Raw genomic sequence first — 20,954 nt, 5'->3', positions numbered from 1 at the left:
CAATTGGAAGAGCGTAGTCAATGTCACTGAACTGTGCATGTAGAAATTTTTGAAACGGTGTATCTTTGGCTATGTGTATTTTCACCAAAAAAAAAAAGGTTGAGATGTTAGAGGGTTGACATGTTGTGGGGTTCTTAACCAATGTCATAAAACAACATGTGTACTACTGTTTCATGAGTAACTATTTGTTCTGTGAGCCTTCACCTGAAGTACAATGTATATATATACACATATATATATATAAGAAGAAAATAAAAATCACTCACAATCTCTTTAGCCAGAAAAAAAATAATAATAATCATATAGCACATTATTGCAGTGTAAGTATTTGGTTTATGAGCATTTGCTTATTTGTCAGATTGCATATATTTAAACCTTACCACGATCAGGTAACTAAAGTCTAAGAGTCAAAATGATAAAATGAAAGATTCTTGGTTCTAGAATCCAAGCGTCCTAAATTCACATCTCAGCTCTATAACTTAAATTGTCAGTGAGACCCTTGAAAAGTTGTTTAACCCTTTTTAGCTTTATTTTCCTCATCTGTAAAGTAGATGTACTCTTACTAACTTATGGATTTACTATTAAGATGGAATAAAATAGTATTATGTAAATCTTGGCACATGGTAGGTACTTTAAAATTTTAGCATTCTTCCTAAAATATAAACTTGAAAAAGCAAATCCTGTATTTCTTTATCATTTTAGAGTTGAAAACAGCTGGAAGAATCATATCCCAACCTCCTAATTATTTTATGGATAAGGAAACTGAAGCTCAGATTGGTTAAGTGACTTTAAGTCAATGTCACAAAACTAGTTAGCAACTCAATTTAGATTAGAATGAAGCTCTCCCTAGTTCCCAATTAGTATTCTTTCTAGTACAAGTACATCTGATTGTGTTTGATAGGAGTAAAATACCTGAACAGTTGAAGATGAGACTAGAACATAGCATGAGTTTAGGTTTATGGTCTCATTAAAAGAAACCATAAAATAGTAATGTTTCCCCTGCTCTAAGTTAGTTTTGACTCAGAAATTCTTAAGATATTTTTATTATTTCTCTTTAAGGAAAAATATTATCTTGAAAGATTTCATATTACACACCTGTATTTGCTTGAAACCTGGTAGCTTGATAAATTGATTAGATAACTGGGTCATATGTTAAGTTTTTTAAAAACCAACCCAAACATAGATCCTAATAAAAGAATGTTACGTATTTCCTTTTAAAGGCTAAAAAGTATTTCTCAGGGCTCTTAAATTACCATATTCTGATACCAAGGGAAAATAAAATCTGGACTTAGAGTCTTGTTTGTACTTAGAGGGTTTTCCGGACAGGAAGGCAGTCTTGATGCAATGCATTAAGCCACAATACCAGTGGGGCATTACAGGTGAAAAATCTGCAGCTGTACCCCTTCACCACAGTGTATTACAACTGTATGCTGGAATATTTCCTGTACAGAAATAGGGTTTGGTTAACTTTGTTTCCCAAGAGTAGATCACATTAAAATGTTATAAAATCATGATTTCCTGCGTTTGAATACTTGTGGTTTCTCAACTGGTTCCAATATTATAAGGTTGTTTTTTTCTTTCTCTATAACGTCTGTTAGTTGAAGATGTATAGAAGCTTTGCTTTTCCTTCTTCAGCATCAACTAAAAAGCAGATACATATAAAAAGAAATAATAAAGGTATAAATTAAAGCATTTGAGAGTAAAACTTATTTGTACATTGTCATTATTAAATAGTAGCCTTCTACATTGAAGTAGAAATACAAATAAACAAATGTCAGTATCAGAATACATTTACTTGTTGTGCCATTGAGTCAATTCTGACTCATAGCGACCCTATATTAACTATTGAAAAGTATCTCAATCCAATTTGTATTTGTTCTGTGTAATGAATATGTTTCTTCTGTTGTAATTACAAATAACCGATTATAAGAAGTGTTCTTTGTGTTTTAAAGGACATTTAGGCCCAATCAAAATGGTAAATAGAAACCTCTTATATATTGTACATAAGCTGTTTTTTAGCTTATTAGGTTTTAATGTTTATATATTTATCCATTCATCTGTATTTCTACATTTACACTGTCTCTTTCAGTCAACAATCAATATACTATTTCATACTCAGACCTCAGTTTCTATTTTGAAGAAACTATCCAGTGCCCTGGTGGTGCAGTGGTTAGGCGCTACGGCTGATAACCGAAAGGTCAGCAGTTCAAATCCACCAGCCAGTCCTTGGAAACCCTATGAGGCAGTTCTACTCTGTCCTGTAGGATTGCTATGAGTCAGAATCGACATGACAGCAACAGGTTTGCTTTTTTTGGTTTTATCCACATATAATTTGTATGATGACAAGCTGTTTCTAAAATTCATGTGTAAATGCAAGGGACCCAGAGTAGCCAAGCAATTTTGAAAAGGAAAAATAAGGTTAGAAGACTCATACTTTCCCAATTGAAAACTTACTACAAAGCTACAGTAATCAAGAACTGTGTAACTGGCATAAGAGTAGACATATAAGTCAATGGAATAGAACTGAAAGTCCAGAAATAAACCTTCACATGTACATTCAATTTATTTGCAGCAGGATTGCAAAGACAATTAAATGTGGGAAAGAATAATCTTGTCAACAAATGCAAAATAGTCCTGGGACTATTTTACTATCCACATGTAAAAGAATGAAGTTAGAACCTACCTCATGCCATATATAAAAGTTAACTCAAAATATAAGAGCTAAACTATAAAACTCTTAGAAGAAACTATAGGTGTAAATCTTCATGACCTTTGATTAGGCAGTGGATTTTTAGGTATGACATCACAAGCATAGACAGCTAAAGGAAAAAAAAAAAGATACATTAGATTTCATCAAAATTAAAATTGTCTGTGGCTGAAAAAACACCATCAAGAAAGTGAAAAAACAACTCATGGAATAATGGGAGAAGATATTTACAAATGTATTTCATATCCAGGATGTATAAAGAACTCTTACAGCTCAACAATAAAAATACAAATAACCCAATTAAAAAATATGCACAGGATATGCATAGACATTTCTCCAAAGAATTATAAAAATGGTAGCAATGACATGAGAAAATACTCAGAATTATTAGTCATCAGGAAAATGCAAATCAAAAACACAGTGTGATATCATTTCATACGCACTAGAATGACCAGAATTTAAAAAAAAAAAAAAAATCCAGGAAATACTATGTGTTGATAAGGATGAGAAATCGGAACCCTCATACTTGTAGTAGGAATGTAAATGATACAGACTTTTTTAAAAATAGAAAACAATGTGGTGTATTATCCCTACCCAATTTTAAAATACTTTAAAGCGATAGTAATGAAACCAATATATTCAAAATACAGGTTACTGAAACAAAATAGATATCCCAGAAATAGGCCCTATTATAGATAATTATCCATTATGTGGTAAGGGAGAGAAAATAACGGAGAAAGGGAATATTATTTAATACGTTGTGTTCTGATAACTGATTGAATATAGGGGAAGTAGTCAGTTTAGAACACACTGTGTATCAAAATCATATCAAAGTTGTATGGAGTTAGCCATTTTTTAAAGCCACATCTTAGAAAACTAATTGACTGTCACATCAAAGTTTAAGAGTATTCACAATAGAAGAAATCATTAAGCAAAAAAAGGTTTTACTACATTAAAATTTTAATTCTATCTGTAAACACAGAAATATACACATACAAAATGCCTAAAAGGAGAATTGCATATTAACAAATCTGTGAGTGGAATTAAAATAGTGTCAGGAGTATTAGGATCGTATTCTATAAAGCCAATAGATTATTCTTGCTTAGAGACATAAATTAAAAATCACAACACAGATGATGTTTGAAAAACAAAACAGAACAATTATACTGTATTTTTTTTCACCAAGGAGGCCCTGTTCAGAGATGAGGTTGGGAATGGAGAGTGGGGAAACACATGCTTCCCGAATTGGTGTGGTAAGCTGAAAAATTCCCCCACCCCCACAAAGATATCCATGTCCTAATCCCTGGAATCTGTGAATATTTTACTTTTCCCGGTAAAAGGGGCTTTGCAGTCATGATTAAATTAAGGATTTTGAGATTGAGAGATTATCCTAAATTTTCCAGATGGCCCCAGTGTTATAACAAGCATCTTTACCAGAGGGAAGCAGGAGGATCAGAGTCAGTAGTAGGAGTTGTGACAACAGAAACAAGAGGTTGGAGTGATGTGAGGAAGAGGCCATAAGCCAACGACTGCAGGTGGCCTCTCGAAGCTGACAAAGAAAAGGAAACAAATTCTCCCCTGAGGCCTGCAGAAGGAATGTAGTCCTGCCAACACCTTAATTTTAGACTTCTGATCTCCAGAACTGTAAGAGAATAAATTTGTATTGTTTTAAGCCACTAAGTTTGTAATAGTTTATTACAGCAACAACAGGAAACTACTATCATTGAGATGTAGGCAATTTCTTCTGAAGTAAGAGGCTTGCTCTCTAAGGGAGCACCCGCTATTTGAGAAACCTACTCATAATGCATCTCAAAGATCAAAGAGCCTTCATTTTTCCCAAAATTTTATTTGACTAAAATATTAAGGGATGCTGCTCTGGAAATAATAGTGTTCATATTAGACTCTATCAGTTTATGCCTTTGTCTAGGAGCCTAGTGTATGTCTAAACCTATTTGAGGTTTTTGGAAACTGGATGTAGAAAACAGCTGATTATGACTTAGCCTTATCTTTTGTATTTTTACTTGGCTTTTTCCTTAGGCTACTTGTGAGACATAGGGAGGAGGTGTATCTCTTATTGAAGTTTGAGGAATGCTTTTGCTTTTCTGCCAATCTCCTGGAATTGTCTGCTTTCAGCTAGAGCAGAGTTTTTCAAACCATGTGTTATGCACAATATTGGGTCATGAGATTAGTGTTGTGGGTTGCAATCAGCATTTCAAAAAATAGAACAGAATAGAAAATATCAGTGGACATTGCATATAGTAAGGGTATTATTTTAGAAACTTGCTTCTTTTACACATGTTTGTGTGCACTGGGTCTAACTTAGCATCTTTGTTAGAAAATTTAAGTCATTGATCTAGAGACATGGAAAAATATTTATTCTTAGATTCTAATTGCTGGTGTAATACAATTAAAAGCTCTCTTAACCAGCCCTCACTTAATGTTCTCGCCAGGTTAACAAATTCCATTCCTACTGATGACCCCAGCACAGTTAACGCTCATATAGACTGTTAAAAAAGCCCTCAATTTCTGTTCCTACCAGTTGCTTGTGCTTAGCAAGAGTCAGTTATTTTTACTTCCAATCTGTTTATGACAATTGCACTTGTTATAATTAGGTAATTTAATTAAATATTACAAAATCCAATGAAATGTGAGGATAAGAAGAAAGAGTTGTTTCTAATAAAAACTTAGTTGAATGCAGGGCTTCAACCTGGTTCTTCCCGGTTCAGTCATAGCTGAGGAAGTGAAACTGGAACAGACCCAAATTTTTAGAATTTGGGTGAATCGGAATGGTAACCAGACGGGAAAAATTATGGGTCGAAGCATTGCTAGAAAGTTAATCTTCCTCTTAGAAAACAAGGGCAGCTTTTGCTTTACATAGCAACCAAATCTCTTACCCATCAGATTTTGAGTAGAATCAGAAACAGTGGTGCCCTGCTCAAAGATGGCAGCCAGTCACCCTGCTTTGAATGTGTGTTGCTCCCCACAGTCCTGCCAATAATCTGACCTCATGCATTAGGCTCCTGAAAGGCCTCACTACACTTCCTCCGAGTCTCCCATTCCAGGGCTTTGACCTGTAATTCTTCCTGTTCCGGTTACCATTCTGGATCACCCAAATGGTAAAAATTCAGTTCTGTTTCAGTTTTGTTTTGTCGGCCGTGACTGAACTGGTTCAAACTGGTTGGAAGCCCTGGTCGAATGCTTAGGAAAAACTCAATAATAAGGATTTACTAAAAAAGAAAAATACTACCAAATTAAATAACTATAAATGACTGGGAGAAATGGTAAAGATTAAAAAGTATTCTACATTCAGATTGCTTCCTAAGCATCCACTTTAAAGAAAATGGAACTGGAAATTGTATGAGACGGTGGGGGTTACATTAACTTTACTCAAAGAATTTAGTCTTTGTACTTGGTTCTTGAGAGATAACTTCTAGAGCCTTGGAATTTCCTCAGAGATTGAAGTGTCTTTGATGAGACCTCCAGACCACACCTGAGGTATGCTAATGAGGTAACTCAGATAGGTGCTGGCTGGGGAAGAAAGACCACCTGGTTATATCAGCTGACCTCAGGGGAGGTGGGCTGATTCAATCAATCATGACTATGTAATGGGGCCTTATAAAGGCTCTGGTCTTCCTGGTTGCTGAAAGACATGCATGCACTTGGGAGGGTAGCAGCTCCATGTTGGGAACCATCCGAGACCTCATCTTATGTATCTCTTCATTTGCATCCTTTTTGCTGTAATAAAACTGTAATCGTAAGTATAGCACTTTCCATGAGTTCTTTGAGTCTAACCCAAGGGAGTAGTGACACCCAGCAGGTCAGATGTGAGGGGGCCTGGGAACCTCTGAGCTTACGGTTGGTATCCTGAGTGGGTAGAGGGAACCCCGGAATTTGTAGCCAGCAAGTCAGAAGTGAGGGTGTCATAGGGACCTCCAAGCTTGCAGCTGGCATCTGAGGCAGCTAAGGTGTCTGAGGTCTTGGGCTGACTTGGCAGGCTGGTGGACTGTGTCCCTTAACTTGTGAGATCTGACCTACTCGGGGTGATTCAGGACACAGGAAGAAGTGCAGCTGGTGTCAGAACAGAAGGGGAACAGAAATGAATTGATTGGCTGTCTCCCTACAGTTCATTGTCAGAAAAGTAGGATTTGATTTTTCCACACAGATATATTATGGGATCTGTTTTTCTTTTTTGAATCCAATGGTCATTAGTTTAAAGAGCATAGAATTTATAACCAAAAGACATGCTACTTCCTAAATGTATAGTCTTGAGCAGGTTACCAAACTTCTTTGACATGCAGTTTAACTTATCTGTACAATGGGAATAATATTTTCTTTGCTGAGACAATGTATATGAAAGACCTTTGTAAATCGTAAGGGGTTATTCAAAGGGTAGGTTTTTCTTCTAACACAGCTGCCAACACTGTTCCTATTACTGCTGTTACCGAAAACATGGATATTGTTGGAGAAGCAGCTGTTCTTCACTCTGCTGTAACCACCTGTTGACTTGGCAGCCAGGGAAATTTGGAAATGAGGTGGTAGGCGTGATTAAGATAGTACCCCTTGCTATAGCCAGGCTTTGATAACTGAGCACTGAGTGGAGGCTCTGGCTTTGTACTCGTAACAAGCCACACACAGTCAGCTACGCTCCCTCTCCTTTGTCATTGTATATATATATTTTAAAAAGGACAATGGAAGCAGACTGAGTGGATATATCAGTTGCTAGATCTTCCCTCTCTACCTGCTAAATCCTTATTGTGCACAAATATACATGGAAGACACTTGCTTTCTGTTCTTTGCCTAGTCTGTGTAGTGGGAATGAGTAGGCAAAGAGGCAACAGCCCAGCTTCAGCAGCCCCTACACAAAGAAATCGGAATTATTTATCCATTAGGACAGATGGGCAGTTGCAATCCTGCTAATAGTCTTGGCAGTACTATTAAGTAATAAAACAAATTAAGTGCCAAAATATTCTTTGTACCAAAAATATTTTTAAATGGCCAACACACATGCAAATCTTCCCAAATTAGCCATCAAATTGAAACAAATTGTGGAATAACATTTTAATGCAAAAATAGATGTGCTCTTACCAACTGGCAGATATACAACTTAAAATATATTCATATGCAAAGACCACATATGCTTAGAGTACAGTTTATTATGTATGGCTGGCTAATTTTTAGGTCCTGTCAAAAATTGGATAGGAAAACAAAATGTAATAAAAATATATATAATCTTGACAGTCATTTGAAGTGTACCATGTGTTACATGTGGAATGTTCTCCAGTGAAACCAATTTACTTGTTCCCACTTCCCATGACTCAGTACTAGATAGGCGTTCTAAACTATTTTTTGGCAACCAAACTTTCTTGGAATAGTCATCTTTCCTTCAAGTTATTCAGTGCAGGCATTAATAATAAATCCTCGGTTATAGATACATAACTAAAGACCATTCACATCATTTCTTACAAACATAAAAGCACGTAATAAAGTGATTTTAAATAGATCACACAAAATAGAGCCCAGAATTATTCCTTGAGAATAATTAATTGCTACCATATGAAGCTGTAAGTACAATATGACCACGCTAGATTTTTAGTTTAATTATGTCACTACCAACAGAGAGATTAGCTGGACAATGCCAACTTCTAACTGAAAGACAAAGACTAGTGTGCTAATGTAAACTTTGTTAAAAGTGGGTGTCATGGCAAAATAATTTGAAGGAAGGACCCAGTATATAAAACAAGACTGTTAAAGAAGTTTGGAGCCCTGGTGTTGCAGTGATTAAGAGCTTGGCTGTTAACCAAAAGGTCAGCAGTTCACATCCACCAGCTGCTCCTTGGAAACCGTATGGGGCAGTTTTACTCTGTCCTATAGGGTCACTATGAGTCAGAATCGACTCAACAGCAACATGTGTGTGTTTTTGTTTTTGTTAAAGAAGATAAAATTGTTGTCTTTATTCAGTAATTCATAAAACATTTATTAAAATATTTATTATATACAATGTATCAGACTCTTGCTATGAATTTATTGGAGACATGGCTCATGTTCTTTAAGAATACAGATTAGAGAATATATTGCATGCCAGCCAGGCCTCAGGGAGTACCAATCGTCTACTTTTAGAACCATGACCTTTGCCCCTACTTTTAGAACCATGACCTTTGCCCCTACTCCTCCTAAATCAGGGATTAATTCCAGCACATGCTTCACTTGTTTCTTTTCCAGTCACTATCCAAACTATGACTTACCCTCTCCTGTCTAGATACTGCTTTGTATCACTTTCCCCTACCTCTTCCCCTACCACCTAAGCCCTCCATTGAGCTCTCTAGAACACCTGCTCTGTGATTAGTGAGCGCCTCTGAACCTCAACTTCTTTAAACATTTCCTTTACCCCATCACTTTAAGTGAAATCTGCTGTCCCCTGGAGACTAATCACCCTTCATCTCTCTAAAGTGGAGACTGTGCATTCTCTCACATCCACTTTACCTGAGGGTGAGCAGATGGGTGTTCTCTTTGCTCACCAGTACCACTTGCAGGCCGTTACTCCTCTACTCTCTTATAAAACCTCCCTGTTTCTTTGAGGCTCATTCTATCCAGTTATACCACCCTCACCCTTTGTTGTTGTTGCCATCTATTAGCATTTCAGTCACTTTTCCCTCATTCTTTGAGGGAATGAGATCTTTGGCCCAGGGCTTTGAGTCTGTCTTCACTGGCATCAACATCCATGTGAATGACTCAGCCAAAACCCTAGCTTGACCTCCTCACTCTAGTGATCTCTTCACTTCAGCTAACTACTCACTCCCATAGACATGCCCTTGACCTTGTTATCATTCAAAACTGCTCTACCTCTTTAAGCAATCATTCCAGCATCCTTATCTCTCACCTCTCTAGCCTGCTTACTCAACAATCTCCACTACAGTCATTCTATATAGTCAAACTATATATAAACCACTAGTTTTCTGATTTCTCCCTATCAGTCAACTCACTTTGTTTTCACATCCCCTCTGAACTAGCCTAGAGTCTTGGTTCATTATTTAAAACACCCTCTTGCAAATAAATACCATAAACTTTGTTGCTCTGTGTCCTTGTATTGCACTCTCCTGACAAAAATCTAATGCTGGGTAAGTCTAAAACTAAACATCAACACAGTTAACTTCCTCTACCACTCTTCAGAATAGCCAACTTTTTACTCAGTATTTCCACTTGGATGGCTGATTGGTGCCTCCAACTCAGCTGGTCTAAAAGTGAACTCATAATCTCCCCTCCTCTACTCCACACATACCACAAACCTACTCCCCAGAGAGACAAATCAATCTTACCCATCCCAGTAAATGACGTTAGCATCCAGATAGTTTCTCACACCAGAAGCCTGGGAGTCATCCTTGACCTATGTCTCACATCTCGCATCTAAATAATCAAGTCTTGTTAATTTTTACACTCCAAGAATCTCCCACCAACCGTACCCTAAGCTATCAACATTTCTAGCCTGGGCTACTGCAGTAGCCTCCTAATTGGTATTATTGCATCCACTCTTCCTCCTTTTTAATCCGTTCTCCACACAGTATCCAAAATCATTTAAAAACGTAAGTTTGACATTATCACTTCTTTGCTTTTTAAAATCCTTCGAAGATACCACATTAAGATAAAGGCCAAGTCTATAATAACCTATACCTACTTAGCTTATGGGAAAAATGAGCAAACGTTTTACTTTGGGAGTTAGGCAGCATACCTTTGCAAATGTAAAGATGGTCACTCTGGAAGAAATGAAAATTTAGTTGATCAGCAGATGTACAGAAGCCCCAGGGATCATATGCCCCCACAAAGTAAAAGGGTAAGAAAGAAAGAAAAAAAAAAAAAAAACCCATTGCCATTGAGTCAATTCCAACTCACAGTGAACCTATTGGACAGAATAGAACTGCCCCATAGGGTTTCCAAGGAGCAGCTGGTGGATTCAAACTAGCAGCCTTTTAGTTAGCAGCCATACTTTTAATTACTGTGCCACCAGGGCTCCAAGCCAAAGGGTAAATGCTCCTAAGTACTACTAACTGCATGTCATCCTTTGGAAACTTGATTTCCCCTTCAAGTCTTTCCCTGGTTTCTAATTTTATAATCTGTTAACGTCTATTATGAAAATGTCTATTAATCTATGAATTCATTGGAAAAGTAAATTGGGGCCAGAAAATCTTACTTAATTTTTTTCTTTTTTATTAGAAAAAAATAATGTATGTTCATTATAAAATATAAAGATAAGCAAATAATGAATGAATGAATAAACAAGCAAAAAAAGATAAAGGCCAAAATTCTTAATTTGCCCCCAAAATGTTACAGTATAGGTTTTATGATTCTCATTTCACAAATGAGGGAACCGAAGCTCAGAGTCATTAAATAGTTGCCCACGGTCACAGAGCAATGATTTAAGTGACAGGGCTGGGATATTATCCTAAGTAAATGTGACACCGAGGTTTTTTTGGGGGATGGAGAAATAACATAAACATTATATGTTTTTTCTTTTATAAATTACGATAATATTTCAATAGACAATTGAATAAAATTGCCTTTAAAATACTAATTATACTTGGTTTTGAATTACCAGATTTTGTTCTGAAGTTTTGAAAACAAATACATTCTTATAAGGGAAAAAGAATATGTCTTTTTTTTACAAATGCATTTACAGGCACACAGTTTAAAATTTTTTCAATAGAGGTTTCATTTGGAATGAATTTATTAATGCCTCTTTATTAACTGAAGAGCCCTGGTGGCACAGTGGTTAAGAACTTGGCTGCTAAGCAAAAGGTTGGCAGTTCGAAACCACCAGCTGTTTCTTGGAAACCCTATGGGACAGTTCTACCCTGTCCTGTAGGGTCGCTGTGAGTCAGAATCGACTTGATGCAATGAGTTCGGTGGGTTTTTTTCGTTTTCTTTTGTTTTTTTAAATTAACTAAAGGAGCCCTGGCAGTGCAGTGCACTCATTCACTAACCAAAGGGTTGATCCTTCAAGCCTACCAGCTGCTCCACAGGAAAAAGATGTGGCAGTATCCTTCCATAAAGATTACAGCCTAGAAAATCCTACAGGTCAGTTCTACTCTTATCACATGGGTCACTATGAGTCAAAAAAAAAAAAAAAAAAAAAACCAGACAGCAACTAACAACAACAACAAATCCTATAGGTTGGGTGGGGAGGAGAAGGTCACACAGTAACTGGCACCTAAAGGAACAGCAGAGGAAAAATCAGCTGAAGCCCAGCTCACCTCACTAGCACTCTTCATATGGTGATGCTTGACTGCTAACCGGAAGGTCAACATTTCGAACCCACCAGCCACTCCTCAGGAGAAGAACATGGCAGTCTGCCTCCATAAAGATTACAGCCAAGGAAACCCTACGGGTCAGTTCAAGTCTGTCCTATAGGATCACTATGAGTCGGAATCGACTCCACAGCAATGGGTTATTAACTAAGAAAAATAGAATGTATAAAGGAAAGATGTGGCAGTCTGCTTCCGTAAAGATTACAGCCTTGGAAACCCTACGGGACAGTTCTGTTCTATCCTATGGGGTCGCTGTAAGTCAGAATCAACTTGACAGTAACAAGTTTGGTTTGTTTTCTTGGTTTTATAAAGGAAAATCCTGACAAACACATAACTGACATATTTTGGGATGTATTTCTATAGTGGTTTACTTTCTGTTGTTTTCTGAATTTTCAGCGCATCCTGGAATGTTCCAATTGAAATATGTAACCACAAGCCAGCCTCACACAAAGTTGTGAACTAAATAAAGTTTTTCTTTGGCTCCCCTCCAAATGTCTTCTTGAATTCCCACAATTTCTCCTTCCCTTAGCCCCAGTGTTGGCCCAGTCTACTTTCATTGCCCTTAAACTATCTAATAGCTTCCCACAGTGCCTTGTATGATGGACCTGTTCAACACTTTACTTGTGCATTGAAACTTCTTTTTGTTGTTGTGTGCTGTCAAGTCAATTGAGGTACTACTGTTTTCCAATGTGACTGCTAATTTTCATTAGCTATTACATATTTTAATACAGAGCTTCTGGAGATAGTATCAGAAACACTTTTTTTTTCCACTTTATTTTTCTATGTAACCTCTCCACCAAGAAGACTTTATTGAACTTTATGTTCTATTGTTTGTATACTTTTGTGTTGTTGGTTGCCATCAAGTCAATTCCTATTCATGGTGACCCCATGTGTTACTAGAACTACTAGAACTACTCCTTAGGGTTTTCTTGGGTGTAAATTTTTTTTTAAAACATTTTGTTTTGCTTTAGGTGAAAGTTTACAGAGCAGATTAGTTTCGCATTCAGTAATTTATACACAAATTGTTTTGACATTGATTGTAATCCCCGCAATGTGTCAGCACTCTCCCCATTTCTGTTCATCTGGTATTCCTGCCCCTGCCTATCTTCTCATCTTTGCTTTTGGGCTCAAATACTTGATTGAACTAAGAAGCATATTCCTCGTGTGTGTTATTGTTTGTTTTATAGACCTGTCTAATCTTTGGCTGAAAGGTGGACTTCAGGAGTGACTTCAGTTCTGAGTTAACAGGGTATCTAGGGGCTGTAGTTTCGGGTGGCTGAAAGGTAGACTTCAGGAGTTCCTCCAGTCTCTGTCAGACCAGTAAGTCTGGTCTTTTTTGTGAATTTGAATTTGTTCTACGTTTTTCTCACACTCTGTCCAGGACCCTCTATTGTGATCCTGGTCAGAGCGGTCAGTGGTGGTAGCTGAGCACCATCTAGTTCTTCTGGTCTCAGGCTAGTGGAGGCTGTGGTTCATATGGTCCATTAGTCCTTTGGAGTAATTGCTTCCTTGTGTCTTTGGTTTGCTTCATTCTCCTTTGCTTCAGATGGCATGAGACCAATTAAGGTACTACTGTTTTCCAGGGTGACTGCTAATTTTCATTAGCTATTATATATTTTAATGTAGAGCTTCTGGAGATAGTATCAGAAACACTTTTTTTTTTTCCACTTTATTTTTCTATGTAACCTCCCCACCAAGAAGACTTTATTGAACTTTATGTTCTACTGTTTGTATACTTTTGTGTTGTTGTTAGTTGCCATCAGGTCAATTCCTATTCATAGTGACCCCATGTGTTACTAGAACTGCTCCTTAGGGTTTTCTTGGGTGTAAATTTTGTTGTATCTTAGATGGCTGCTCGAAAGCATTTAAGATCTCAGACACTACTCACCAAAGTAGAATGTAGAATATTTTCTTTATGAGCTATGTTATGCCAGTTGACCTACATGTCCCCCGAGACCATGGTCCCTAGACCTCAGCCCTAGCAACTCGGTCCTGTGAGGTGTTTGGTTGTGTCAAAGAAGCTTCTATGACTGTGCCCCCTGTGTGCTCTATTATATATATGAATATGCATACTGCACATACAAATATGTATGTAAAAACAACAGAGCCAAACCTATATATGTTCATGGGTGTATTCCTATACTCCCTCCTACCCCCATTCAGCGTACATATTTACCTATGTATCTGCTTATAAAATTATTCTTTGTTTTTACTGTTGTTTTAGGGTTGTATATGTTATAGTCTATTTACTGTGATTGCTTTTTTTTTTTTTTGGTGCTCCTTTCAGTGTTTGCCTTGATCAAGTTGTGCTGACTTCTCCTGTATTGTATATTGCCTTTCCCTTCACCAAACTTAACACATGTCTGCTGTCTAGTTAGTGATTTAATTTCCATCCTCCCTTCCCCCCATACCCAGTAACTGTCAAACATTGTTTCTTTCTGTGTGTAAACCTTTTCTTGACTTTTTATAATAGTAGTCTCTTACATTTGTCCTTTTGTGATTGACTTATTTCGCTCAGCATGATGTCCTGCAGATTCATCCATGTTGTGAGATGTTTCATGGATTCTGCATCTTTATTGTTGTGTAGTATTTCATTGTGTGTATGTACCATAGTTTGTTTATCCATTCATCTGTCAATGGGCGCTTAGGTTGTTTCCATCTTTTTGCTATTATGAATAATGCTGCATTGAACATGGGCATGCATATGTCTATTTCTGGGATGGTTCTTATTTCTCTAGGATATACACCTAAGAGTGGGATTGCTGAATCGTATGGTATTTCTATTTGTAACTTTTTAAGGAAGTGCCATATCATTTTCCATAGTGGTTGTACCATTTTACATTCCCACCAGCAGTTGATGAGAGTTCCAGTCTCCCCACAACCTCGCCATCATTTTTGGTTTTTTTTTATCAGTGCCATTCTTCCAGGGGTGAAATGAGATCACATCATAGTTTAGATTTGCATCTCTCTAACATGGCTAATGATCACGAGCATCTTTTCATGTATTTGTTGGCTGCCTGAATGTCTTCTTCGGTGAAGTGTCTGTTCATTTGTTCATTTCAAAGTGTCCTTTGCCCATTTTTTGATTGGATTGGTTATCTTTTTGTTGTTGAGTTGTTGGAGTTTTCTATATATTTTAGAGATTAAACCTTTATCAGATATGTCATTGCCAAAGATTTTTTTCCCAGTCTGTAGGTTCTCTTTTTACTCTCTTGGTAGTCTTTTGATGAGCATAAGTGTTTAATTTTTAGGAGGTCTCAGTTATCTAGTTTATCTTCTGGAGTTTGTGCATTTTTAGTTATGCTAGTATTCTATTTATGCCATAGATTAGGGCTCCTAGCATTGTCCCTATGTTTTCTTTTATGCTCTTTATAGTTTTAGGTTTTACATTTAGGTCTTTGATCCATTTTGAGTTGGTTTTTATGTATGGATCCTGTTTCATTTTTCTGCAAATGGATATCCTGTTTGGGCAGCCCCATTTGTTGAAGAGACTCTCTCTTCCCCATTTAATGGATTTCAGCCCTTTGTCAAAGATCAGCTGTCCATAGCTGGATGGATTTACTTGAGAGTTCTCAATTCTTTTCCATTGATCCATGTGTCTGTCATTGTAGCAGTACCAGGCTGGTTTGACTACTGTGGCTATATAGTAGGTTCTGAGATTGGGAAATGTGAGGCCTCCTACTTTGTTCTTCTTTTTCAATAATGCTTTACTTATCTGGCAGTTCTTTCCTTTCATATAAAGTCATTGATCAGTTTTTCCATCTCATTAAGGAATGTTGTTGAAATTTGTATCAGGATTGCAATGTACCTATAGATCACTTTGGGTAGTATGACATTTTCACAATGTTAAGTCTTCCTAATCCCTAAGCATGGTACATTTTTCCATTTATGAATATCTCTTTTGGTTTCTTGGAGTAGTGCTTTATAGTTTCTTTGTATTAGTCTTTTACATCCCTAGTTAGATTTACTCCTAAGTATTTTATATTTTGGGGGGTTACTGTAAATGGTATTGTTTTCCAAATTTCCTTTTCAGAGTTCTCTTTGTTAACGTAGAGAAATCCTACTGATTTTTGTATGTTGATCTTGGCCATAATCTTATAGAAGCAGATTGCCAGGCCTTTTTTTTCCACGGTACTCCTGGGTGTGTTCAAATTGCCAACCTTTAGGTTAGCAGTCAATTGCAAACTATTTGCACCACCTACGGACGTTATACCTTTGTATTCCCATTGCTGTCAAGTCGATGCTGACTCATAGCAACCCTGTAGGACAGAGTAGAACTACCCCATAAGGTTTCCAAGAAGCAGCTGGTGGATTCGAACTGCTACCTTTTGGTCAGTAGCTGAGCTCTTAACCACTGCGGCATCAAGGCTCCATACCTTTGTATAGGTATATTAAATACGGTTTTTCTAAACTAACTTGCCCTCTTCCAAGGAGATTCTCATATATCCTCCTAGGAATTTATATCCCACTTCCCACATTTCATCCACCCCTGATTATGAGTGTCTTGAGCCAAAGGGCTGGCTGACTCACCATTGTGAAATCTGTTACACTAGCTGTTAAGAGGGAAGTTAAGTAGTAAGATACTGCTTTATCTCTGAAGTCATATCCTACCTGGAGAGCTGTATTTTAATAGGTGTGCAGCAGAAAACCCTATTAAACTATGATTTCAATTTTCCTCAATATCCTGATTTAAGGTTTGTTTTTTTCCCCCCACAAATCCAACCCATTGTTGAGAAATATAACAAGCAGGACTCTTAATCACAACCTACCTGATTCTTGTAACGGTGCCCAAGCTTTAGAAGTGTTTTTTGATATGAGAAGGATAAAAAAATAATGATGGCTAACATTTCTTAAGCTCTTACTACATGCTATTAAATAATATGCTCTTTCTCATTTTATCCTCATAACAATATGATGATAGTTCTGTAATTTTCTTCTTTTTATGGATATGAGAACTAATGTTAGAGAGCTTAATTTGCCAAGAGCTCATAGCTAATGGAGCTAGGATTTGAATCCCATTAGTTCTGACTGCAGAGTTCTTGCTTACATCCTCTATACTTCTTTGTGGAGAATCTTCAATGTGCCAGAGATAGGCTGAATCACCCAGTGTGTGTATATGCATTCATTCATTTGCGAATTATTCATTCAGCAGCTCTTTTTGAACATTCACTATATACACCATACCAGGTGCTGTGACAATCCAAAGCCTTAACCAAATGGAAATCATTCCCTTGAGAAATGTGTCTAGCAGGGAAGATGTCATGTATGGAAATAACTATAATATGAGGTATATGGTGAAAAAGAGTTGTGAAACTGATTGTCATTTCTAAAAATACTGTTGGGTTCAGAAAAGGGAGAGAATTTTTCCATCTGGGGAGGTGAAAAAGCTCATTGAAAGGTGATATTTGATTTGGGCTTTGATTGATGGGAAAGATTTAGACATGAGACAGTAAGACAGTAGGGAGTATAGGGCTATTTCAAGCTGAAAGAGAATACAGGAACAAAGACCCAAAGAAGGGAAAATTAGAGAAAACTGTGCCATAGAAAGCAAGAAAAGAGAGAATTTCAAGAGAAGATAGCTAAAAATGGAATGTCAATATCATGGATTATGTTTATTGTCCTTATCACTGAACAGAACATACGTGTCTCTTTCATCACACCATTACCCTCTTATGGATATCTATTTTGTTCTCACTTCTTCCCACTAGCATCTCTCCATACATATGCATGTTCAAGTCACTGTTTAAAGAAAAGAAAAAAGCTACTTAGTTATAAACCCACTGCTGTCTAGTTGATTCTGACTCATAGTGACCCTACAGGACAGAGTAGAACTGCCCCATAAGTTTCCCAGGAGCGGCTGGTGGATTCGAACTGCCAACCTTTTGGTTAGCAGCCCAATGCTTAACCACTGTACCACTTAGTTATAGGTGGAGGTAAAATTCCATCCTATTGAAAGATTAAAATCTTATTTAGGAAAGGTAAAGAGGATTCTATTCACCCAGGAAGCTTTTATTGAGATCTCATTATGTCCCAAACACTGTGTTACATGCTAAGAAAGTTTTTAAAAATAATTTGCCATTTCTGCCCTCAAGAAACTCGGATACTACTAAAGGAGACAAACATGTAAATAAGGCATTGTATGGAGTAATGAGTTCTATAATAGAGGAGTATGTAGTTACACAGGTGATACAGAGAGGCTGTGATCAGCTCTGAGGATGGTAGTTAGGGAATGGATGGCAGAAGAAGAGACACATCTGAGTCCGGTTTTTGTTTTTTTATTTTTAAACAAATTGAATCAGCCCACTATTACTATTTTAGAACTCATTTTTTAATTTAACAATATGCCTTGAATGTGTTTTGTGTTAGTATATATAGATTTTCTGCATTCATTTTAATGATTGTATAGTAATCCACTTTATAGATGTGCATGTTATATTTAACCAGTTTCCTACTGATAAATATTTGAGTTGTTTGTAGTTACTGATACACACAGTACTGAAAGAAACGTGTGCGTATGCATGCATTTCATAGATATTACCAAACTGTCCTTCAAAAATATATATACACATATATACATACACACACACACACACACACACACACACACACACTCTTGCATTGGAATCTCTGTAAATAAATTCTTAGAAATGGACTTCCTTTGTAGGTCCAAGGATATATACATTTATTGTTCTGCAAAAATACTGTGTAGGAATGCATTTTTCCACACCTGTTCAGAAATTGGAAATGTCTTTTTAAACTTTGCCAATTAATAAAATATTACATTATTGCTTTAATTTGCATTTTATCTTTATTATAAAGTTGAGTATCTTTTCATGTTTACTAGCCGTTTATATTTCTTCTGTGATCTAATTGCTGTCAGGATCTGGTGTTTTACCCTAATTCAACCTAGTAAGTTATCTTGTTAGCATTTCCTGGATTTGGCGGAAGACTTAAGACTCCTGAGTCAGAAACAAAGGAACATGTTACGCATGGCACAGCAAGCAGTGTGAGCATCATGTTGCCTTGGTTCCTCTCGTCCTCGAGTCCAACGGGGATGACGCAGAGGAGCGGGCCCCAGGTCGATGCCATGCATACAGTAGATGGGTGTCACAGGTGACAAACACGGAACTTGATGGATCCACCTTTTTTATAGCAAGTCTACTTTTTGTCCTGGAGAGAGACATTACAGCATCCAAGGTCTCGCATCCTTGGCATACCCAGCAAGAACATGCAGGGAAGCTTAGGGATTGCCCACCCCAACAACTGCCTTTTCTTATTTTTCTATAGGCTTATCAGTTTCTCTTTGATTTGTAAGAGCTCTCTGCATTCAGAGCAATTACTCTTTGATCTGTCATTGAATGTTCCACCACCACCACCAGTTGCTGTCAAGTCGATCCTGACTCAGGGCAACCCCATGCGTGTCAGAGTTGAACTGTGCTCCATAGGGTTTTCAATGGCTAATTTTTCAGTATATCACCAGACCTTTCTTCTGAGGTACCTGTAGGTATATTTAAACCACCAACCTTTCAGTTCGTAGCTGAGCACCTTAAACTTTTGCACCACCCACGGCCTCTCATTGAACGTTACCTGTGTCTTATCCTAGTTTGCTTTTTTAAAATTTGTTTTTATCAGTTGTGGGTTTTTTCCCCCCCCTTACATGGGTTTCATGCCATCCATAGAAAAGGCTGTCCTATTATAAGATGATAAAAATATTAACTGCTATTTTATTCTTTTATGCTTTCAATTTTTTGCCTTTAACTTTTTGATCCTTTGGAATTTACTTTCATATAATAAATAAAGATCCACTTTTGGTTTTACCAAATGGCTAGCCAGTTCTTGCAACCTCATTTTTCCATTTTTTCCTTGTTTGTTTGAAATGGCACCTTCATTACATACTAAATTTTCATCTATACTTGCCCTTTTTCTAGGCTTTTCTATTTTTCTAATCTATATGTATGCTACTACTCCAACCTTACTCTTTTAATTACTATAACTTTATAATACATTTAACATCTATTAAAACTTGTTCCCCCTTGTTTCTTTTCTACTTAAGAAAATTTCTTGGCTGTTCTCACATATTTTTTTTTAATTTTTAAATTTTTTCCCATACAAAAATTTATAATGCATTGTTATGTGACTCTAATTGCTCTCCCCATACTGTGACAGCACACTCCTCCTTTCCACCCGATTCCCCATGTCCATTCAGCCAGCTCCTAACCCTTTCTGCCTTCCCATCTCCCCTCCAGACAGAAGCTTCCCATTTAGTCTCTTGTATCTACCTGAGCTAAGAGGCACACCCCTCATGAGTATCACTTTATGTCCCACAGTCCAGTCCAGTCCGTCTGGAGAGTTGGCCTCGGAAATTGTTTTAGTTTCAGGCTGATAGAGAATCCAGGGGCCATGCTTTCCAGGGTTCCTCCAGTCTCAGTCAGACCATTAAGTCTGGTCTTCTGACTAGAATTTGAGTTCTGCACCCCACCTTTCTCCTGCTCCATCCAGGACTCTCTGTTGTGTTCCCTGTCAGGGAAGTCGTTGGTGGTAGCCGGACACCATCTAGTTCTTCTGGTCTCAGGCTGATGAAGTCTCTGGTTTATGTGGCCCTTTCTGTCTCTTGGGCTACTACTTTCCTTGTGTCTTTGGTGTTCTTCATTCTCTTTGCTTCAGGTGGTTGGGACCAATTGATGCATCTTAGATGGCCGCTTGCAAGCTTTTAAGACCCCAGACGCCACTCACCAAAGTAGGAGAACATTTTCTTAATAAGCTTTGTTATGCTGGTTGACCTAGATGTCCCCTGAAATCATGGTCCCCAGACCCCTACCCCTGCTACTCTGTGTCTCAAAGTGTTTGATTGTATTCAGGAAACTTCTTAGCTTTGGTGTAGTCCAGTTGTGCTGACTTCCCCTGTAGTGTGTGCTGTCCTTCCCTTCACCTAAGATAATTCTTATCTACTA

General features: G+C 37.4%; 1 protein-coding gene across 4 annotated transcripts in view; it reads left to right on the top strand.

Annotated features, from left to right (window-relative positions):
* Positions 1-20,954, top strand: part of VPS13B (vacuolar protein sorting 13 homolog B) — an 866,934-nt gene that overhangs the window by 691,091 nt on the left and 154,889 nt on the right. The gene's annotated exons all lie outside the window — the stretch shown is intronic.

The sequence above is a fragment of the Trichechus manatus genome, unplaced genomic scaffold, assembly GCF_000243295.1.
Source record: "Trichechus manatus latirostris isolate Lorelei unplaced genomic scaffold, TriManLat1.0 scaffold00009, whole genome shotgun sequence".
NCBI classification, from domain to species: Eukaryota; Metazoa; Chordata; class Mammalia; order Sirenia; family Trichechidae; genus Trichechus; species Trichechus manatus.
Note: the sequence above shows the minus strand (reverse complement) of the source record. Positions and strands in the feature narration are given on the sequence as shown.